We start from the raw sequence: 20,300 nt of genomic DNA, 5'->3' as shown, positions 1-20,300 counted from the left end.
TTAAGACCCACAATCGGCCTTTTCATGACATTCATTTTATCTCTCTATGCCGGAGGCATAATAAAATTAGATTCTAAAGTCCACTGAGAATGGGAGTCACAATACTTATAAATTGAGCTGTGTACAGTGAACATTATATAGTCACTGCTGTAATACATACCAGAGGTTGTCACATTAAGCTATGTACCTGAGGGATCTTTATCCAAGAACAAACCGAAAGTACTGCAGGTTACAGACAGATTGGTATTTCAAGGCCACGGTGGTCAGATATAGTGTCCATTATACAAAATATGTTATTATTTTTTTCAGTTTAACTTAACAAAAATGTCTATATTAGAAATCTTTTATTTTGACTGCTGAGTGCACTTCCCAAAGTCCACTATATAACCAGTGCTCCGTATAGTCTCTATTACATGGGCAGTTTGTCCAGGAAGTTATTACAAAATATCAGTCATTATTTATTCACATAGCAATCTCCATATGCACCATGGAAGCCAATTGACTTAAAGCACCACTCCAGTGTTTTTTTTTTACTGCATCGCTGGAGTGGTGCCACTAATCTAAGTTCCCTACCCCTAGTCTTATACTTACCAGCCACCCTTTTCATCTTTTATCGGTGCCACCCCGGTCTGTCCTCTGCAGGTTGTGACCAGCTTGATTGTTCCAGTGTTTGCTAGAGTGATCGAGAAGCCACAACTCAATGAAAGTCTATAAGAGCCAGAACGAGGCCCTCATTGACTTGCATTGAGAGCTTCAAGAAAACAAAATGTTATGCAGTCATTGCAGTGTGCACCTGTTCACACTGTATGAAGGTGCTGGTCAGGTTTTTGTTTTTTTATGAAGTTTATTATGGAGGTTGTGACTGCCTACTTTTCTGACTCTGCACTCCTCCCATCCGTGGAGGCGTATAGCCCAAGAGAGGCATGTTTGCTCATTTAAACTGTAGGCGTATGGTCCAAGAGAGGCATGATTAGGAGGATAGTTACCCATCATGCAGAGGTCACCTTGCCCTGGTTGATGGGCTTACATGAATTGGCCAATTTATGCTAAGAACCTTCATTTTTTGTAAGTACATTACATCTCTTTTACTTTGATGCTCCTTTGTCTCATATTATATTTAAAATTGAGAAATAGATAAAATAAATGTTTTATTTCAGGAGCTCAGCCATGTCCCATCTGTCTTCCTCATTGCTCTGTGTCTTATTGTAAGGATCTGTTTACACAGACCGACTGGTGACACGATACAACCATCAATCGGTATTCATTTACCGATCGATAGTCGTTTGAATGCCTGTTTACACAGGCAGACCAAAGTAAACGATGCGCACTGAGTGATTTAATAATGAAATTCCTTCTCAGGAGGTATGCAGGTGACAACAATGTTATCAGCTCCATCAATGACTTGGTGAAAAAAAACATAGCAAAAACTGAGAATTTTGACTCTATTTCAATGAAATCATAGATTCATTTGAAAAAATAGTTATAGGTTCACTTTAACTACTACCAGACCGCCCATAGCATTTAAACATTCGGGCGGTCTGCATTCTACTCTACAGTGGCATTCTAAAATATTGCTGCATTGTACAGCTGTAAAGGACATATTGATACTCATGCTAGAGCAACTCCATTTTGTCTGCTTGCTTTAAAATCATGTTATTATCACTCCTTGCATAACATACTTCTTTCTTTCTCTTCCCATGGAACTTTCCCACACTAACTTTTAATCTCAAGAACATTTTGTCAGACACCCCGCTCCTGTTATCTAACTAGTCTAGGCCAGGATTGACCTTGTAAATTTCCAGCGTGCTTCGAACTAACGATAATATGACCATATATGTGTTTCCGTAATAATTGTACTAACATTGGTTCAAGCCTGTAGTACGGCTGTAGATGATTGGACATTAATAAACTCAAAACAACATAAAATTCTAAGCAAAATAAATGGGATCAGAGATTCTTTGAATCCTCCCAATACAGAGCACGCATTGCCTCCGTTTTGTTCCCTGTTGGATTGCAATCAACATAATAATTTGACACTCACTTGGTCAACCGTGAAGGGTTATTGCCCTCCCTCAACACAGCAACTGCTCACGATTGTGTAGCTGCGGGATCAGTGAGGTGGCTGTCAAGCACAGCTGTCATGGGTTTACCACAAGAGAGAGGAGTTATAAGACAGTGCCATCTGATTTCTCCTACTCCTGCACTGAACAGAAGTACTTCTCCTTCATATTAACTGATTCAGGTTTCTTATAGCAGTTCAGGAGTTAATCTGCTCAGTTGTGAGATCCTGGAAGCTTACCTGCATTAAGGTTGTCAGCTGTTCACTGTTGGCAACTCCCTGCTCGTATATATACTGAACTCTGGCAAGCAGTCATTGCCAGAGCTAGCTTCATTGCTGCATGGTTCAAGAGTTGCTGGAGAGTTCTTGTTTGATAAGGCGTTTAGTGGATTTATCAAAAACTGTTGCGAGGTTTTGATTGTGTGCAACTCCTCTCCTTCTCCTACTTTGGTGTTTTCCCCATACTCCTCTCCCTGGTGTTTTCCTCTGTTTGTGTGTGCATATTTGTATGATCAGTATTTTCCTTTATGCCTGTTTGTATCACCTTGTTAGTCTGGTTGGTGTATTGCCATACACCACTTCCCCCTTCTTCCCTGGGTGGGGGTAGGGAGCAGATTGAGGGCAGATTCAGTAGCTCAGCAAAGTACTTGGCTCTGGCGTCTTCACCTTCAGAAGTAATCCGGGGAACAGGGATAGCTAGGGCACCACCTAGCATTATGGACTGAGTCGTGACAAGAGCAGAGCTCACCATAGAGAAGGCAGCTATGGTTTGTTACTGTCTCTGCCTTCCCAATCTCTGTATACACAGTGCTGAATAAGCATTGTGTATACAGAATATAGGAAGAGCTAAGGACACTTTCTCCTACTTACTCATGTGATCGCTTTGTCTAAGGAGGGAGCATGAGCTGCTTTTTTCGAGAAAACTGAGTCAGCTCGGGTATGCAACCAGGAGGCTGACTTTCCACTGTTACTAGGGCTAATATACCAGCCACAGTTACAGGGGAAATCAGGTAAACAAAATGGATTAAAATGTTGAAATGCTCCCAAAGATCTTTTATGAACTTATAGGGAGTACAATTAGTGACATAAATAAAATATAAATAAATAAAAAGCAGTTAAAAAATAAATTAATAAAAAAAAAGCTGCTGCCAATCCAAATTCTTGTTAATAGCCCAACCCCGTTTAAACAAAAATGTACCTGATATATAACAGTAAGTGTTACAGAAAGACAAACAAACTTTAACATTTATTTTCATGATCCTTTGTGGTCTTAAAAATTAAAAAACTAAAATAAAAAAACGTGAAAGACAAATATTTCCTTTTTTCTTATCAATATTGAAAAAAAAAAAGAGTATGACCCTGACAGAAAAATGAAGCCCATGTATCATGAAAAAAAAGCTGCAAAAATCATTTGAATATCTGTAATGCAGGTGTCGGAATGCAACGCACAGAGACACAAGGCGAGAACAGTCAGAGATGATTGTAAACAGTTTTATACAACAGGTATTCTGAAACAAGGGATAAGCAACAAGGGTAATGAACAGTGGTTTGAAATATCAGCAAAATCCGAAATTTCTCAAAGTAAGGCGCAGTCTCTTAAAGTAAGGCGCAGTATCTTAAAGTAAGGTGATGCCCTCATTCATGGGAGACACCACGCAAGTTCTTTAACTGTGCATTTGGCCCTAGCGGGGGTCACCGGTTATTCCCGCTAGGCCGTGAGTCTCTTCCGGATAAATTCAATTAGTTCACATTGTGCTACTTTAGCCCCAACAGTTCCCCTCCCAACCTGAGTACATAAACACAATTGTCCCAGGTAACGTGGGTGAACAGTGGAAGTGACGGCCCTGCTCAAGTATGCAGCTCCTCTGCTTCCGCTGGCGTGACTTTCCTGGGGCAACCGTCTCTCAACTCCTCTCTGCTTGGCCGTGGGAGGCAGTCCCTCGAACCTTGGATAGGGGGGTCCAGGCCTCGTCTGTCGGCGGGCGACGTCGGGTTCCGCGAACTCACTCAGCAACGTGATCAGGTTCCTAGTCCCCTCAGCAGTCACAGCACTCGGGTCACAACTGTGAGGGATCCGGAGCTCTTTTACCGGTGCCCGACTGGAGCACCTCTCAGGCCTCTGGATTTGGCCTGTCACGCGGGGTTTCTCAGGACGCAGGGAGCACGTCTGCTCCTTTCTGCTGCTTGGCGCCAAAGACCCCTCAGGTTTGGCGCGCTGGCCTCTTATCTCCTGGAACTCCTTCCTGGAAGTCAACTGATCGGGTCCAGCGTCTGAACCTGCCCTTCCTGCAACTTCCCTTGCATATTTTGGTTCCGCTTGACTGTATCTGGCCAGTAGATGGCAGTCTCGCTCCATCCTTGAAACGTCATGTTGAAGTCCTTTTACAAGCTTTCTTGCCTGTTCTACATTCCTCCCTCCTTTTTGCTCGCCAGTCCTCGGGCGAGTGGACTTCTCGCAGAATTGATGTCTCCTTCCAGGCAGTGCAAGCTCAGACAGGAGTTGGGCACACTCCTGCGTTTTCTGTTGGATTCGAGACCAGATAAACTCTTCCTGAGCATACGGTTAGGAGGAATTCCGGCATTAGCCAGCTCAGTTCTGCGGGGCTCTTCTTGCGGAGGAGACTCCGGGAGATCCTAGGAATCAACTACTGGGGATTGCAAATCATTTCCCGACTCATTCTGAGTTCCACTCGGGAGTGGAACCAACGGTTCTGACGGGCCCAACTGCATTGTGGCCCATCCTTCTTCATCCCCCAAGGTTCCTGTATGTTGCACTTCAGCCAACACGTCTGAGGGCCCAACTCCGTTACAGACTTCTGCTTCAGAGGAGCAAGGTCGCAACATATTACGGTGCAACACCCTGGATGTCGCGGCGTCATCCCCTTTGGGCCTAACCTCGTAGACGGGGTTGTCTGGGTGAACCTTCTTCACCACCCGATATGGTATTGCCTCCCAACGATGGTCCAGCTTACTCCCAAATCGTTTAGCCCTCACCAGCACTCGGTCTCCTGGCTGAAGCGATCCACCTGTGGTCGGGGGCCGAACTGCATGCTCTACTTCCTGAAACTTCTGAGCAACCAGTTTTCTCACGGTATGGAGTCGACGCTGGTGTTCTCGAATCCAGGTACTTGGGCTACTGCCCGGGCCGGGGTCTTCTGAGTCTAGCTCCAGTTCGGTGATTTCTCGGCCACTTCTTCCAAACAGCAACATGTAGGGGGTGTAGCCGGTGGTTGCATGAACTCGATTATTATACACCCACACCAGCTCGGACACAAATTCGGGCCACTTCATCTTTTTGTCCATTTCCAGTGTTCGCAACATTTGCAACAGAGTTTGGTTAAAGCACTCGCATGCACCGTTCCCTTGCGGGTGGTAGGGCGTTGTCCGGGAACGGTCGATCCCATAGATGCGGTATAGCTCATCCATCACTCGTCCTTGGAAGCAGGCTCCCTGGTCAGAATGTATTCGTTTCGGGCACCCATAAATCCGGATGAAATCTTGACAGATGGCCTTGGCTGCGGCTTCTGCCGTCTGGTCTTTAATGGGCGTCACTACTGCGAACTTGGTGAAGTGATCAGTCATGACTAAACAGTGTCCATAACCGTTGTATGAAGTTCCTACCATCAGGTAGTCAATCATCAAGACTTCCAAGGGGGCAGAAGTTTGGATGGTCTGAATGGGAGCTCTTTGCTCCGGGCGCCTGTTCAACTCACACTGGCGACATGTTCGGCAGACCCCCTCGACTTCTGGCCGCAGTTGAGGCCAATGCACCAGCCTTTGCAACCACCGGAAGGCCTTTTCTACTCCGAAGTGAGCACCTCTTCTATGAGCTTCTTGGGCTAGCTGTGTTACTAGCGCTCCTGGAACTACCACTTGCCAGGTAACATCAAACTCTCGAGGCAGCTGGATTCTTCGGCATAGCAAGCCGTTCTTCAGGAGGAGCCTCTCCCACTGGCCTAGGATTTGTAGGGTAGTTGGAAGTGAAGCGGCTCTGGTTTCCTGGTTGGGTCTCTGATTAAGGGCGACCCATTCTCTCAACTTTGCTAGCTCTGGGTCGGATTGCTGCAGATGTATCCATTTGTCTCTTGTATGGCCCAGAATCTGAGTGGGCCTCGGCTCCTCTCTGGTCTCTTGGGCATCGACCACAGCAGCGGCGAACTGGCTGAAATCCGGGATCTCGTCGCCTTCGAGCTCCTCATCTCTGTCCTTCTTCGGCTCCGATCGTGCTGGTCCGAAAGAAGGATGGTACCCTGAGATTCTGCGTAGACTATCGAAAGCTGAATGCCTGTACAGTACGGGACTCCTATCCACTCCCCCGGAGCTTTCTTGCCTGTTCTACATATCCGAACAAAAAACAATTTGGCAGATCTTTAAACCACAGTTAAGAAAAAAACTGAAAATGTGCGTAGTAAGGAACGGGAGGTAAGTGGCCAGGTCCTGATGAACTGGTTAAAAGAGCCCCATGCTATGTAATTTTATTGTGGTAGGATCCCACCTATAGATCCTACCTCTATTATTATTATTATTATTATTATTATTTATTATTATAGCGCCATTTATTCCATGGCGCTTTACATGTGATAGGGATATACATAACAAAAGCATTTACATAATCTTAACAAAACGAGTCAGCGACTGGTACAGGAGGAGCGAGGACCCTGCCCGCGAGGGCTCACAGTCTACGAGGGATGGGTGAGGATACAGTAGGTGAGGGTAGAGCTGGTCGTGCAGTGGTGTTTACTGCAGGTTGTAGGCTTGTCGGAAGAGGTGGGTCTTCAGGTTCCTTTTGAAGGTTTCCACGGTCGGCGAGAGTCTGATATGTTGGGGTAGAGAGTTCCAGAGTAGGGGGGAAGCACGGGAGAAATCTTGTATACGAGTGTGGGAGGAGGAGATAAGAGGGGAGTAGAGCAGGAGATCTTGTGAGGATCGGAGGTTGCGTGCAGGTAAGTACCGGGAGACTAGGTCACAGATGTATGGGGGAGACAGGTTGTGGATGGCTTTGTATGCCATGGTTAGAGTTTTGAACTGAATTCTCTGGGCAATAGGGAGCCAGTGAAGGGATTGACAGAGAGGAGAGGCCGGGGAATAGCGGGGGGACAGGTGGATTAGTCGAGCAGCAGAGTTTAGGATAGATTGGAGAGGTGCAAGAGTGTTGGAAGGGATCTCTATAGAATGGAACAGGATTTGGCTTTGGTAAAGAAGACAATCTATTAGTAAAAAATAGTTAAAATGACATAAGAAGTAATTTCATCACCTTTGTTATAAATCCTGTCTTTACAGTAACTGCTGATATTATACAGCAATGTCTGAACTGTGAACATGAGACATAAAGAGACAGTACATGAACAGTAAAGCAGATATTGGAATATCCTGGCAATCTCAGAGGACATAGCACGTGACATTATTGTTATGAGTCTCAGAACTGTCTGTTGCTTTGTCAAAGCTTGACACAAGATTGACAAAGGTTTTGTTCTCATACCCAAGACCGGCAATTTTGTGCCAGGCAGTCAGCTTTGCCTTGCCCCTTAACCTTTAATAGCAATATTTTTTCTTATGTATGCAGTATGCACTGCCATCGGGACTTAGAAGACAGACCCTGGGACTCAGAGTTTAATGGGTCATTAAAAAACACGGGCTGTTATAGGAGCACAGCGGCACCTGTATAAATAACCGATATATAAGGATCTGATCTAGTAAGGGTGCTGCACATTACTAACCACTAATGTTACATTTGTCAGTAATTTATTACATTTATTATTCCTCTCAAATGTAAGGTGACCATTTATTAAATGAGATTATGTCTCCCTAATATAAAACACCATATACAGAGAAATAGAGAAAATGTATCACACAGTCATTAAGACATGTAATATCTTTTTTTTTTTTTTTGGTTAATGGATTATGCCAATCTTCATAAATTTATATTGTTGGAATTTACTGTTGTTAGAATTGTCAGCCGTACTTAAGATATTAACATTTTTGTTTACTGCTGGTTGTCTTGGAGACCGACCACCAGAACATGCACTGTGCTTAAAAACTTTTTTTTATTGTGCTCGTAAACACTGTTTTGAGACTAATCACTGGATCATGCTGTTACCTCCTAATACTGGCTAGCTTCAGTGCAGTGCTTCCAAGCTACACACCAGTGGTGGTCGGTCTCCTAGGCAAAAAGATGTAAACAAAAAGTGTTAATATGTGAAGAACAATTGAAAATTTTAACGAGCAGTGAATTCCAAAAGTGTTTGTTTTCAACAAGAACCAACTGACAATATCCATCTTTAAAGGTGGGAATAACCCTTTAATTACTGATTTGGAAGTAGGCTGATTTATTCAAACCGAACAATGAAGTCAAACAGATTGAGAATCAGGTAATACGGTGTCTTGTCATTTTAATTTAAAAAAAAAACAAAACACAATTACTCTTTATGGGCAGCTGTAGATGAAATATAGTGCTGCCAGAATTGTTAAGTTTAATTTCTGTATCTTTCTGTAAGTTTATGGAAATGAATATTTCCCTCTCCATGAGTGAACAAGCTCCTCCTGGTGAGATATCAGTGCTGTATTGTGTTCTTTGAGCCAATCAGATGTCTCCTCACTGCTTTTTCTCTCCCAGTAATCTTTCTCACAGGCAGATACTGCAACTGCATCTCCCTCCTCCCCCTCTCCCTGAGTTTTATTTTTACACTAGATAGATGTTAAAGAGACTGAAAAGGCTTTGAACAAATACAAAGTCTGGGAACAGCGAAAGGTATCTGCATGGAAGAGAAGAAGATGGCAGTTTCCTCTGATAATTAAAAAAAAATATTAAAAAATCATATTTAAAAATTAATTAATTAATTAATATTAAAAACCCCATTTATAAGGCAATAAATCCCACTTATTAAACCTGACAGGGCACACCTGTGAAGTGAAAAACATTTCCGGTGACTACCTCTTGAACCTCATCAAGAGAATGCCAAGAGTGTGCAAAGCAGTCATCAAAGCAAAATGTGGCTACTTTGAAGAACCTAGAATATAAGACATATTTTCAGTTGTTTCACACTTTTTTGTTAAGTATATAATTCCACGTGTTAATTCATAGTTTTGATGCCTTCAGTGTGAATGTTCAATGTTCATAGTCATGAAAATACAGAAAAATCTTTAAATGAGAAGGTATGTCCAAACTTTTGGTCTGTACTGTATATACATATACATATATACATATATATATACTGTATATACATATATATATACACACACACATATATGTATATAGTATTAGTATATTTATTGCTCATATCTGCATAGTGCAGCAGTCATAGGAGCGCCAGCATTGTCATATGCTGGAATCGACTGAACTTTTATGTGATAGAGTATACAGAAGTAATTATAGAGAGTGAGATCAATGACTAAAGTAAGTGTTTAAATGTAAATACATATACAGTGTGTGAGCAGAGAGGGAGAAAAACAAAACATTTAGGAAGAATATAAAGAGAAATATTTAAAAAAAAGAAATGTGTGTGTCTTTATCTATCATTGATATGATAGGCATTTTCTAAAATACAGAGGAAAAAAAAAACAACCAGTCAGTTCAGCACAAGAACCCCATTATACGTTACCAGCATTATAAACTGGTACAATAGACAGGCACAAAGGATATTGATCAGTTTTACTGTCAGCCATAAAGAACAATCATGTAGTATTTAGGGAGTAGAGACTTGTGCCCGGGGCACTGATAGGCTGTGTGCCCACGTAGCATTTTTCAAGCGTATATGCTGCGGAATTTCCGCAGCGTAAACGCTTGAAAAACGCATGTATATCCGCACCCCATGGTCCCCAATGGGATTCCGCAACTTCTATGCACATGCTGCGGATTTTTCCGCAGCGTTTATGCTGCGTTCAAAAATCCGCAGCATGTCATTTAATTTTGCGTTTCCGCAAGCGGAATTGCCTTAGTCCAATGCATAAAAAACGCAAGGCAATTCCGCATGTGGAAAACGCGTGATAAACGCGCGAAAAATGCGCGATAAACGCGTGCGGAATTCCGCATGCGTTTTTCCGGGAGAGGACTTGCATTTATGCAGCAGAAATTTTCTGCTTCATAAATGCAACGTGGGCACATAGCCTTACTCCTATAACCAAGAACTTTATTTAGCCTATCTGATATTACAGCATGGGTCATGGCAACCAGAATATTTTCAGACTATATTTCTTACATCCATTAAATGAATGTTCATATTTTACACATTTAAGGGGTCACTCCACTTTCATTTTTTTCAGAAATCAGCAATACAAGAGTGCTAAGACACTTTTTTTCTATATCCTATTAGGAAAAAAATAACTCCCCCACTTATTTGTCACTTTGCTCTTTCACTGATCAGTCACTCTCAAAAAATGCTCAAATCTGTCTTCAGTGAGGGATCAAATTACCACTTGTGCCATAGAATTCAATGGGGAAGAAGGTGATGAGAGACAGAAGCAGAGAGACCCAACGAGAAGCTGCTGCAGATTCTAGTTACTACAGACTGCAGAGAGAAAACCACTGCTGGTGCGGTGTGCTCTTTGACACTATAATTAAATGTATTATATGGACACGATGACTGGTATGATATAGGTACCAAGGTAGGAATTACTTGTGTACTGTGGTTTTATAATGGCATTATATCTGTCAATATATAGGCAGTGTGGATTGTGTTATAAAGCACTAAGCTATAGATATCTGCTATCACATAAGCATAATGGTTAGTATATGTACACTATGGCTGGTATTAAATGATTGCTATTAATTTTAGTGGGGTGTGTATGGCTCCCCTTACATGGGGACGATGACTTAAATAAGCTCTAGAGGTTTATTAATGTCAGTATTATTACTTTTATATTTATATAAAACAAAAACAGCTGTACGTATATAGTAGCTTTGTTTCTATTGTTTTTACAAACAATATGAACTGGGCCCCCTGGGGTTCACAATCTAAATTCCCTATCAGCATGCCTGAGGGAGGGAGCAGGAGCTACTCTTACCTAGGAGATTGAGTCAATTCTAGTATGTAGCCAGGAGGCTGAGTTTCCCCAGTTACTAGGGCTAATACACCAGCCACAGTTACAGGGGAAATCAGATAAGCAAAATGAATGAAAATCTAGAAATGCCCCCAAATGTCTTTTTTATTATTATTATTATTATTCTTTGCTTATATAGCACCATCATATTCTGCAGCACTTTACAGATATTGTCATCACTGTCCCCACTGGAGCTCACAATTTAAATTCCCTATCAGTATGTCTTTGGAGTGTGGGAGGAAACTGAAGTCCCCGAAGGAAAACCACGCAAACATGGGGAGAACATACAAACTCCTTGCAGAGTTGTCTATGGTGGGATTTGAACCCAGGACCCCATCGCTGCAAAGTTACAGCATGCTGCCCAGGTATATATGAGTATTACTTGTATTTTATATTACAATATATTACATCTGCAGTATTTGCATGCACTAGTATGTCTACTGGTATTATTGTATAAGTACCATACCTCATAGTTTGATAAAAGCAGAATACACTCCCTGACAGAAGTTATGTCGCTTATCCGTGATATGTAAATAAAAGCTTATAACCTGACGTTAAATTCATCCATTGGTTTTATAAAGTACTCTTTTGAAAGCTGAATCCCTCCCAAATTTGATATAGGTTAAGAAAATACATTGGCATCAATGCTGAATTATTGATCATTTAATGAACACAGAATGGTCAGATTTTGGCAAGACAAAAGTTTTGTCGCCCACAGAAAGTAATGTGATATCCAAACAAATAATTATCTTAAAATACAAATATATGTTGCATAACATTAGTGAATGAAGTTGTGGTGCTATTAGAGTCATATTTAATATTTTGTGTGACTTCCATGAGCTTGAAGGACTGCATCCATGCGGTTCAACAATGATTCATACAATTTATTAGTGAAGTCATCAGGAATAGCAAAGAATGCAGTCTTACATGAATGTAAGAGGTAGCTAACACTACTTGATATTTTAGGCTATTGATATTGCCTTCCACCTTGCAAATGTTTCGCACACCCCCATACTGAATGTAACCCCAGACCATGATCTTTCCACCACCAAATGTAACTGTTTTCTGGGTGTATTTTGGATCCATACGGGCTCCAGTAGGTCTCCTGCAGTATTTGCGGCGGCTGTGGTGTAATTCTACTGAAGCTTCATCAGAGAAATCCACCTTCTGCCACTTTTCCAGTGTCCATCTGTCTAGCAGGCTGTGGGACTTTGCAAATGCCACACGGTTTTTTATTTGCCTTTTGTTTAGTGCTGGATTCTGGGCACTGATTCGACCATGGAGGCCATTTCGAGACAGAATCCTACAAACTGTTCTAGTTAACACAGGGACTTGAGGTGACCAGGCCTCTTGGAGCTCTGCTGCAGTGGAAGAGGGGCTTGCTTTGGATTTTCTAACCAACAAACATTCCTCCTAAGCAGTTGTCTTGCGGGGTCTGCCGGACCTGGGCTTGTCAAACACATCTCCAGTCTCTTCAAATCTTTTTTTAATTCTTTGTACTTGACGCTGAGACACATTAAAGGTGCCAGCCACCTTTGCAGTGGATCTGGTCTTCAGCCTCTTGATAATCAAGGCTTTGGTCGCAGGGTGTATGTTTGGCATGTTGTCAGAGCTCAAGTTGCAGTTCAAGTAAAGGTCTTGGGTGCTGGGTGTCTTTTTATACACACTCACTAATTAACCGATCATTTACTGAGCACTGGTGAGGATGTAAACTAAGATTGGGTGCATTATATGACCAGGCGACAAAACTTTTGTCTTGCCAAAATCTGACCATTCTGTGTTCATCAAATGATCAATATTTCAGCACTGATGGCAATTTTTTTTCTTAACCTATACCAAATTTAGGAGGGTTTCAGCTTGCAAAAGAGTAATTTATAAAGCTAATAGATGAATTTAACATCAGGTTATAAGCTTTTATTTACATAACATGGATAAGCGGCATAACTTCTGTCAGGGAGTGTAGCTGGTACTACTATATAATATATGCACTACTATGCGTAAACATTGTAGCTTTTATAACTCTGCACTATGCCACACATATGGAACTATTATACAACGTATTGATCCTAGTCAGACTAACACTATTTTGTGGACACTAATATGCCCGATTACTGTAATTTGGGCCTTCCCCACTGAGTTGTGTGTGACTGCACTATGTGGCGTTGTCATAGAACGGTTATACGATTTTGTGTTTGGAGGGAAAGTATTTTATTTAGTTTAGTGGTTTTGAAGCCACATTATAAACTCTGTGTATAAACCGATCATTCACTCAGCAATTTTACTTAAAATTGTAAAATAATAAAAATGAGGAAAATAAAATGATGCGGCTTTGTACTTGTGTGATGTTTGCCTGCACCATTTTCATCCATTATTCTATTATATGTAAATTGCATGTTGGTCTTGCAGCATTGATGGGATTATAAAACACGCAGCACTTTGCCAATAAAATGAACAATCAATTTTAATTTTTCGGTGAGCTAGAAATTACACATAATAATTTTGCACTTGTAATTAAATTATACATAAAAAGAGAGGTGCAGCTAAACGAGGCCCCATGTGTTCTCCCTGATTTAGTGTTAGGATGTAATGCGCTGAAAGAAATTCAGGCCCCTTCGCCTAGCAAGATAATTGTGTTTCTTAGTGCCGCAGATGGTCCAACTTCTTGATATTCCCTATAAACAAGATGGATCACTGTCAGGCGGAGGAGCAATCAGCAGGCCTGACAGAAGAGCCTCCCTCACTTTCATTATGGCCTGTATTCATCAAGCCACTTACCACAAGATACAAACTTAGCAGGGAAATATTTAAAACCTGAGGGTACGGTGAGTTCGCCCCCTATTCCGCACATGCCATAGTTTGTATTATTACTATTTTTTTTTTAATAAAAGGCCAGAAATAGTTTCATGGAACACGATAACAGCCTGAGCTCTCAGGGATGAGTTTTTATTAAAAATGGGTTGAGGTGACTGAGGATGGCATGAGGAATTTATGAGGCATAAATCCTTAGACTCATGAGCGTTGTAACATGTCAAAGCTGTCTTTCTGTCAGGTGTCCAACTTACAAGACAGTGGTAATGGGAGGAGGGAAATTGAGAACTTCACATCTTTTAACCCCAGCAGCAAATATTTCTTAAAATTAATATATTTTAAATTCATTTCCCTCCTGTTTAATTAAGAATTAATATTAATAAAATAACATAATTGTTGTTACTTATGATAAAACAATAAATAAAAATAATGAAAATATTCAATTCTCAGCTATAACTATCAATTATGTAATAGTGTGGGATTTTCTACAAATTTGTACCTAGCAAATGAAAGAGGTCTTACACTTTTAATATTTTTGCGCAGATTTAAGATCATACATGTTTTAATATATATGCAGCATGTCCTATAACTTGTCCTATATTGTTCCTTTTGAATACAGTGGGTAAATCAGCAATAAAAATCGGCACATGTGAATTTTGATTTGTTGCAGATTTCATAGCGTAAATTATTTGTCACTTTTAAACATGGACTTAAATAATGTACAAAATATATATAATGAAACTCAAAATTGTCTTTCCATTGCTGATGCCAGAGCCCACAACTATGAACACGTGTGTTTGGTTAGGATAAAGAATAAATGATATAATACAATGTAATGCATGTCATGATGCCAGGAAAAAAAACTTTATCAAACAGCTCTAAAAAAAATAATAGTAAAACTGATGATAATAATACATTTAATAACAAAAATTATATATATATTACAGTGTATTTTATTTTGCGTGTTTATATCTTATATATGTGTGTGTGTTATAAATATATATCAATAAATGTATTGATATATATGGAACATTACTGTAGGTATAATATCTTATGATATATTATACTGTCATTGCAGTATAAGGGGTATTGAATATATAATATATATATATATATTTATTTATTTTACTCATATATAGTGCCATTAATTCCACAGCGTTCTACATTCATCATATATATATATATATATATTATACTCCTTATGTTGCTTTGACAATATAATAACATATAATAGAATGTTCCAAAGACACAACGCTTACAGTTATATTTACAAGATACTTCTGAAACACAACAGGTTAATTTAAAGGTCCAGAATTCTATAAAACTCTGGACAGCAGAGGTTGACACACCAACTGATAACAGAGGAGTATTTAAGTGTAATACTAAAACAAAGCAGGGGATTGTGGCTGGCAGTGTCTCAGGGCAGCAGGATGATTATTTCAGTGTAATCCCCTGCCTGCCATCTATCGCTGCAATAAAAGTCAGTGTTGTAAAGGTTAATATCCTTTCTGGAGTTGGTGGGGAAATTGAATAGGAGGAGGTAAGAGTCACAGAACAATCCTCTGGAATTCGTTATGGCATTCCTTATCTCTTGGATATCAATTTGAGACAAATTCTGTCACATATTTCATTTATTTTTTTCTCCCCATTATTCTTTTTTAAAAAAATAAATCTGCATATTCATGAACAATCAACCACACGGTAAAAAAAAAAAAACTGAATTGTGATCCTGGGCTGTATGAATTTTATGCCTCCAACTGCAAATTTCAATTTATATGCACATGCTTTGTGCCTCTGAAAACCTGCATACGTATTCTAAAGATGCATAAAGACACCATAAATGTCCTAATATGAATCTGTATCCCAGAGGAGATTCATCATATTAGAGGTGCGGTAATAGGTTTCTAAGCTTGGACTGGTTGCATTTCTGAAATAGATATTAGAATATATTTTCAGAATTTTTATAAAAGTAAAATGGTGTGTCATTACTAAAGAGTGCAGCGTGCCCAGTTACCTTGTAAGTGGTCAGACGACGGTTGTGTCAATGCATTCTTGTAGGACATCGTGCCTTGTGATCTAGACCTAGACAGTGATGGGCCTTGGTCCACAGTTACCTATGCATAATATAAGAGAAATATTGCCAAAATATTAAATACTAGTATTTGCTAAAGAATAATACTTATCTTAGTGTATATTCGGTTATTAAAGGGACCAAAAGTAATTGGACAATTGACTCCAAGGCTATTTCATGGACAGGTGTGGGCAATCCCTTCGTTTTGTCATTCTCAATTAAGCAGATAAAAGGCCTGGAGTTGATTTGAGGTGTGGTGCTTGCATTTGGAAGGTTTTGCTGTGAAGTAAACATGCGGTCAAAGGAGCTCTCCATGCAGGTGAAACAAGCCATCCTTAAGCTGCAAAAACAGAAAAAACCCATCAGAGAAATTGCTACAATATTAGGAGTGGCAAAATCTACAGTTTGGTACATCCTGAGAAAGAAAGCACTGGTGAACTCATTAATGCAAAAAGACCTGGGCGCCCACGGAAGACAACAGTGGTGGATGATCGCAGAATAATCTCCATGGTGAAGAGCAACCCCTTCACAACAGCCAACCAAGTGAACAACACTCTCCAGGAGGTAGGCGTATCAATATCCAAATCTACCATAAATAGAAAACTGCATGAAAGTAAGTACAGAGGGTTCACTGCAAGGTGCAAGCCACTCATAAGCACCAAGAATAAAAAGGCTAGACTGGACTTTGCTAAAAAACATCTAAAACAGCCAGCACAGTTCTGGAAGAACATTCTTTGGACAGATGAAACCAAGATCAACCGCTACCAGAATGATGGAGAGATAAAAGTATGGCGAAAGCGTGGCACAGCTCATGATCCAAAGCATACCACATCATCTGTAAAACACGGCAGTGTGGTGGCGCGGGCATGCATGGCTGCCAGTGGCACTGGGTCACTAGTGTTTATTGATGATGTGACACAGAACAGAAGCAGCCGAATGAATTCTGATGTTTTCAGAGCCATACTGTGTGCTCAGATCCAGCCAAATGCAGCCAAACTGATTGGTCGTCGTTTCATACTAGATGGACAATGACCCAAAACATAAAGCCAAAGCAACCCAGGAGTTTATTAAAGCAAAGAAGTGGAATATTCTTGAATGGCCAAGTCAGTCACCTGATCTCAACCCAATTGAGCATGCATTTCACTTGTTAAAGACTAACCTTCAGACAGAAAGGCCCACAAACAAACAGCAACTGAAAACCACCACAGTGAAGGCCTGGCATCGCATCAAAAAGGAGGAAACACAGCGTCTGGTGATGTCCATGAGTTCAAGACTTCAGGCAGTCATTGCCAACAAAGGGTTTTCAACCAAGTACTAGAAATGAACATTTTATTTACAATTATTTAATCTGTCCAATTACTTTTGGTCCCTTTAAAAACAGGGTGGCACATGTTAAGGAGCTGAAACTCCTAAACCCTTCATCCAATTTTAATGCGGATACCCTCAAATGAAAGCTGAAAGTCTGAACTTCAACTGCATCTGAATTGTTTTGTTTAAAATTCATTGTGGTAATGTCTAGAACCAAAATTAGAAAAATGTTGTCTCTGTCCAAATATATATGGACCTAACTGTATGAGTACATACCAAACACCCCCCATGGACACACGTGTGTCTATATGTATATATATTCTATAGGTCAGGGGTAGACACACAGCTGCAGCCACAGCATAGGCCCATGAGGTAAGGGGGTCCACTTCTAACTCTGAAGCAGGTGGAATTGAGCATTCTGATGAGATATTGGACCGCGAAGGGCCCATTTATTGTTCTTGCATGAGGGCCCTTTTCTGTCTGTGTTCGCCAGTGCTACTGGTCGTATTTCGTTGATATAGTACAGGCACAGTGATGTATTTTTAAGCCAGAATACTTAATCAGTAGGTCAGCCATATTGCCCCCACTATGCCGGCTATGGTGCCCATTACTATACCAGTCAGCATGCCCCCTTCTTATGCTGACTACTGTACCCCTTCCTTAGTATGCCAGTAAAACATCTGCTTAACGTTAAGCGTGTGCAGGGAACAGTGGAATTTACAGATTTGGGCAGCACGGTGGCTCAGTAGTTAGCACTGTTGCTTTGCACCACTGGGGTCCGGAGTTCAAATCCCACCAAGGACAACATCTGCAAGGACTTTGTATGTTCTCCCTGTCTTTGCGTGGGTTTCCTCCAGGTTCTCTGGTTTCCTCATACACTCCAAAGACATACTGATAGGGAATCTAGATTGTGAGCCCCAATGGGGACAGCGATGATAATGTCTGTAAAGTTATGCAGAATATGATGGTGCTATATAAGCAAAGAATAATAAATTTAAAAAAAGACATTTCGGGGCATTTCTACATTTTCATCCATTTTGCTTATAATATAAGCAAAGCATAAATAATACAGAAGACTGTGTAGATATGAGCATATGAGCAAATTTATGTGCTTGGAATTTAATTTTCCTTGAATTTCGAGGAAATTCACATTCTCCAGAACACAGAAGAATTTTTGCTATTTGCTCCATTCAAAATCAGCAATATGGCAGTTAACTGCGGCCGCCATTTAGGTAAACCATAGAGGGCCAGCAAAAGGTTAAAAAAAATAACCCTCACCGTTTATATGTCCCGTCGCCCCACAGCCTGTTGTCCTGTTTTTCGTACCTCTTCCTTTCGCCTTCCTGGTTGAGCGCATATTCTTCGATCTGCTTCACTCTGAACCAGGACTTTTGGCTCAACCAGGCCTCTAACATACAAGGGCTAATGGTGCTGACTAGGCCTCAAGTGACAGATGTCGTAACGTTGTGCAATAACATCAGAAACGTTTTTTGCTTTCAACATTTATTATGCTGTGGGATCTCTCTAGACCCCAGAGCATAATAAGGAACATTCAATTTTAATAAGTTTGGTGCAAATCAAATTTCTCTTTAAAATAAGTGCAATTTAGGGAGTTCATATCTAGGTGAATTCAATGTAAAAGATCTCTCTATACCTGTACACACAGCACAGTACATGTTGTGTTCATTGACCTGCTAAGACCACAGACTAACACAGAGCTCAGATTCTCATGTCTCCTGTTGTCTGCTGCATCTGGACTATTCGACACATCCGTAGTCTACTGCATGGTCAGTAGTCTGAAAAATATACTTTATTTCTATTTACACATGCCCTGGGCAACAAGTAAAAGAACCTCCCACCACCCTTTCCCCATGGACAAGGATGACTGCCTTTTCATCATGTGCACTATATTACCAAGGGGAAGAAGAGAAGAGTTTTTCTTTTCTTTTTTGGGAACATGTGTAGTTGTTCTAATTTTGGATAGCCCCTGCAATGCCATTGCAAGAGAAAAGTAGTGCAATTGCATTAATATCAGTATTTGCAGCACCGTTCATGGAAGTTTTGTTTTGTTACACCTGTGGCACTTTGTACTATAGTGCACAATAGTGGCGTAGTTCTAGCTTCTTTCTGGTCTCAGTATTTGTGTTACTTAAATCAGGTGGTAAATGTTTGTAAACTATAATGTACAGTGTACACTGTATGATGACTTCAAGTTCTAAAACATGAGGCCCCTTAAAAAATAAGCAATTAGCACACTATTTCTCAAATAAATATTTGTTTTCAATTTTAGATTTTGTCTTGAATCAAATGTTCTTTTTTGAGAATTAGAGATAATCGAATCTTTTGAAATTTGAATTTGCCTCTTTTGACCTACTTTTAAAAAAAATTTGATTTGCAATAATGCAAAGGCTCCAATTCTCCTGAAAAGACATGTGTAACACTCTGATGTGTCTTAGAACTGTATCCATCCCCTTTTTAAGCTCTTTAACACACACACAGCCTTAGTATTGTCAAAGTGATCTCACCATAGAAATAGATGGTAACTATGTAGTAACCAACAGCCAAATTTATAACAAAGTGCACTAACAGACTTCATGCTTTTAAAAATTAAAAAATGGTCCAAAAATTATCCCTCTTAGTAATTTATGACCAGGCAGACCATTTTGATGCCCGTGGTGATGGTGCTTTTGCTGCTACTAGCGGCTTCCACATTCCTAGTCGTGCTATGTTTTTTTGATTTTACACTACCCATCTATTGCCATTGCCACTTTTTTTATTTACCATAGATTTTGTGCAACACAATCATTAACTTTTAATAATGTTTTCTACACCAATCATTCATCTCTTGCCAAAAACGACAAAACAAGAAATGCTAGGTTTCTAAGTACACATACAGAAAGCAAAATTTGTCAGCAGGCCCCATTAATGGTGTGGTGTATGCTGTTGTCAAACTGGACTACTAAAACAAGTGTGCAAATACAGGCATGTTTAAATGTCTACATTTAAAAAAAAATAATT

Source organism: Phyllobates terribilis, unplaced genomic scaffold (assembly GCF_046119375.1).
Source record: "Phyllobates terribilis strain yellow unplaced genomic scaffold, ASM4611937v1 Scaffold_2__4_contigs__length_985480577, whole genome shotgun sequence".
NCBI classification, from domain to species: domain Eukaryota; kingdom Metazoa; phylum Chordata; class Amphibia; order Anura; family Dendrobatidae; genus Phyllobates; species Phyllobates terribilis.
This window is presented reverse-complemented; position numbering follows the sequence as displayed.